Below are 5087 nucleotides of genomic sequence, written 5' to 3'. Positions count from 1 at the left end.
TGATTGCGGTGGCAGCGGTGGCGGTGGTGGTAGTAGTGGTGGCAGTGGTGCTGGTGGTGGCGTCGGTGGCGGTGGCGTCGGTGGTGGCGGCATCAGTGGCATGTTGTAGTAGTGGTGTGTTGTAGTAGTGGCGTGAAAAGGTGAGGAGATGTCAAGGTATTTTTGGTCAAGAGTTATGTCCTTCCCCTGTAATAAGAACATCAGTCTTCCTGTCTAGCAAGGAAGCTGTTTGGTGTGTGTACATGTATGCATGTGACTCTGTATGTGTGTGTGTGTTGTGGTAGTAGGTGCAGGTATGGTAGTGTAGCTGGCCTGAGAGATGAAGTGGAGTCTGGTGCACTAGACAGGCTGGATTCAGGTAGTTTGTAAGAAGGTTTAACTACTATTAAAAATGAAAATTATTTGTATGTTCTTGTTGTTTTATTAATAATACTTTTTACAATTCACACACATGTATAAACATACACACACACTCAGACAAACAGTCATATATATATATATATATATATATATATATATATACACATATATATATATATACACAAACACATATATATGAATATACATACATACATACACGCATATATATATATACATATCTACATATATACATATATATATATATATATATATATATATATATATATATATATATATATATATATATATATATATATACACACATGCACACACACATATATATATATGTAAGTATGTGTGTGTGTGTGAGTGTGTATATGTATACAACTATTATGCATGAAAGTCGTCGTCGTCGTCATCGTCGTTTAACGTCCGCTTTCCATGCTAGCATGGGTTGGACGATTTGACTGAGGACTGGTGAAACCAGATGGCTACACCAGGCTCCAATCTGATTTGGCAGAGTTTCTACAGCTGGATGCCCTTCCTAATGCCAACCACTCAGAGAGTGTAGTGGGTGCTTTTACGTGTCACCCGCACGAAGGCCAGTCAGGCGGTACTGGCAACGGCCACGCTCAAAATGGTGCATTTCATGTGCCACCCGCACAAAAAAAAAAAAAAAAAGATTTCATGTGTTGCCCGCACATGAGCCAGTCCAGGGGAACCAGCAACGATCTGGCTCGAAAATCCGACAACGGCCCCGCACAAGAGCCAGTCCAGGGGCACTGACAACGATCTGGCTCGAAAATCCTACAACGGCCCCGCACAAGAGCCAGTCCAGGGGCACTGGCAACGATTTCACTCGAAAGATTTCATGTGTCACCCGCACATGAGCCAGTCTTGGGGCACCGGCAACGATCTCGCTCGAAAGATAGACATATATATATATATATATATATATATATGTATGTATATCTAGTTTTAGGGAAAAGAACCAAGTTTCATGAACTCATCGATGAAAATCCACTATCATATATAAACAAATTAATAATTAAAAGCACAATAAATGAGTATAATATAATACAAAGTAAATACCATAAAATAAAGATAATTATCTTTATCTTATGATATTTACTTTGTATTATATTATATAGAAAGAGAAAGATATATATGAGAGACTGTGGGGGAGAAAAAGGAGAGGCACAAGGAGACAATAACTAGGCATTACACACGACAGCTACGAGTAATAGAAGTGTGTAACGCAATGGTCAGCACGTTAGCGAATAAGACAAGGGAGATAACTTTTAATGGTTAGATTATGTTTTCTAAGGTCACTACTCATCCTCTGCGACAGCTGGAAATCAAGGGAAGTAACTCTCAGAATTTGTTGACGCTTTGAAGTAAAGTAACTTAACTGACGTGTGACGCGTGAAAAGTTGATGGAACGGTTCGGTTAGTTATCCCTAATTTGTTTTAATTTGGAATCCACTGTTAAATTTTATGAATAACCTCTGGTTCCAAAATTTTTTTGTGACATCATATGAAACAAAAAATCTTCAGAGAAAGAACTTTATTCTTATGTATGTATGTGTGTGTGTGTGTGTGTGTGTGTACGTACTTAAATCAACCATTAACTACAATAAAAGCAACAACAACTAAATCAATGAAATACGTCCTGTAAATAAGGTTTTTGCTCTGACGTCACCCACTTTGCTGCATCTTCATGATAAGACATTGGCAGATTAGGAAGCCTCTTTAATAAGATGGCTTGTCTCCTTGCCAAATGACACCAAGCCAATGGGATTTGAGGCTAAAAACAGTTTCAACCAGATATTTTGAGTCCTTTTCAAATAGTATTATCATACTGTTGGTCATTTTTGTGGTTGTGATAACAGGTTGTAGGTGGGTATTTTTGATAATTTTCATAGTCTGTGTATGTATGTATGTATGTATGTATGTATGTATGTATGCATGTATGTATGTACATATGTATGTATGTATGTATGTATGTATGTATGTATCTATCTATCTATCTATCTTTTTGCAAGGTGAGTGGACTGTAGCAACATGAAATAAAGTATCTTGCTCAAGAACACAATGCATCACCAGGAATTGAACTCACGACCTCACAGTCATGAGCCAAATACCCTATCCACTAAGCTATGCACCTTCACACTTCATTTATCAACCCCCAAAAAGATGAAAGACAAAGCAGATCTCAGCAGGATTTGAACACAGGTCACAGAGGTCTGGAACAAATAATGCAAAGCATTCTATCCTGTACTCTAACTATTTTTTACAATTCACCATTTTTGCATTCTTTAAATTCCATATTATTTTTTTTATTTCTATTTATTTTTTCTGTTCTTCTTTTCTTTTTTTTTTTTCATGGAAATTCTTTGAAAATTTTCAACACCCGCTTCTCTCTCCTTACCAAACGAACAACTACTTAACTTGCATTAAAATTCTTCAGATATCTATTAGAACAGAATTACATATTTCTTTTTCTATTGGTGGGTGGAGTATCCATCAGCTCCATCATCATCATCATCATCATCATCATCATCATCATCATCATCATCACCATCATCATCATCATCATCATCATCATCATCATCATCGTCATCATCATCATCATCACCATCATCATCATCATCATCATCATCATCATCGTCATCACCATCATCATCATCATCATCATCATCATCATCATCATCATCATCATCACAGCTACAATCACCATCACCACAATTACCATCATCAGCAGCACCATCATCATACCGTCATTATCAATACAGCTATCCATCATCATCATCATTATCATCATCACCACCACAACTACTATCACTACCATGACCACAACAAACACTACTACCACCACCACCACCATTACCACCACCACCCACCACCATTACCACCACCACCACCCACCACCACCACCACCACCACCACCCACCACCACCTACCACCATTACTACCACAACAAACACTACTACCACCACCACCATTACCACCACCACCACCACCACCACTGATACCACCATTGTTATCATCGTCTTCATTGCCATTGTCATCATTGCTGTTATCATTGCGGTTGTCGTCGTCGTCATCATCATCATCACCATCCTCTTTGCCCTACCCATCTTCAGCAGCACCAGCATCATGATATAGGGATCATTATCACGATTATCTTCTTCATCTTCGCATCGTTTCAGCTGACTCCTTCAGTCAGAATTACACCAGCCAAAGTAATTGTTAACGAATATCACAGTTAAGATCCTAGAGTACAGTTACTGGTGAGTGAGTGTATTTGTCATATGCAACATTGGTGAAACCTGTAAGCTGAACACACACACACACACACACAAACATATGTACACACACACACATATGCACACACACATACACACACATTTACACACGTCTTTTCTCTTTTACTTGTTTCAGTCATCAGTCTGAGGCCATGCTGGGGCACCAGCTTCAATTTTCTTTTGTCCAATGAATCGACACCAGTATTCATTTTTTAAGCCTGGTACTTATTCTATCGGTCTCTTTTGCTGAACCACTAAATTACAGAGATGCAAACACACCAACAGGGGTTGTTAAGCAGTGGTGGAGGGGGACAAACAGACACAAAGACACACACACACATAGATATATATTCATATATATATATATATATATATATATATATATACATACATATAATGCGAGAGAGTTAGGGGCTGAGGGTTCAACCCACTAAGGGATAGTATCTATCCAGTATACTGCTGGGAGGGTACCCAATTATTGCTACACTAGTGTTATACCAAGTGCAATCAATGGGAGCAGGTAAAAGTGGAGGTTTTACCCCAAGCAAGTAGTTGGGTTCAGCATATTATCCTCCATTTTCTAATTGATATATATATATATATATATATATATATATATATAATTTACATTATTTACATTTGACGGATATTTGTCCTCATCTTGTTTGTTGTTTACACAACGTTTCAGCTGATATACCCTCCAGCCTTCATCAGGTGGCTTGGGGAAATTTCAAACCTGGGTTCTCATTCCTAAGGTATTTTTTGGTGTTATTATTATTATTAACCACTATGCCATATGCCTGTGGACATATGGCATAGTGGTTAAGAGTGCAGGCTACTATCCCCAAGATTCCGAGTTCGATTCCAGGCAGTGACCTGAATAATAATAATAATAATAATAACATCGAAAAATACCTTAGGAATGAGAACCCAGGTTTAAAATTTCCCCCAAGACACCTGATGTGACCAGTGATGTATAATATCCGGAAGTCTGGTCAATATGGTGTTACCATAATTTTATGTATGCATGTCTGTATGTATGTATTTACATACATACATATGATAGACTTCTATTCTGTTTTCATTTGCCAAATCAACTCAAGACTTTGGTCAGTCTGGACGCTTGCCAGAGGTGTCATGCAGTGGGACTGAACCTAAAACCACATGGTTGCAAAGTGAGCTTCTTGACTACACAACTACACCAGTACCCATTGTTGAAGTATTCAAGAAAATACTTTGCAATGAAAAGCTATTTCTGCTTTCAAAGATGTAAATTGATGATAAAACAGCAAAAATTAAAGAATGATGCAAAGAGAGATCTAAAATAAATAAATAAATAAATAGATAAATAAATAAATAAATAAATAAATAAATAGATAAATAAATAGATAAATAGATAAATCGATAGATAGATTAATA

The sequence above is a fragment of the Octopus bimaculoides genome, chromosome 14 (genome assembly GCF_046866305.1).
Source record: "Octopus bimaculoides isolate indiv1 chromosome 14, ASM4686630v1, whole genome shotgun sequence".
In the NCBI taxonomy this organism is placed as follows: domain Eukaryota; kingdom Metazoa; phylum Mollusca; class Cephalopoda; order Octopoda; family Octopodidae; genus Octopus; species Octopus bimaculoides.
Note: the sequence above shows the minus strand (reverse complement) of the source record.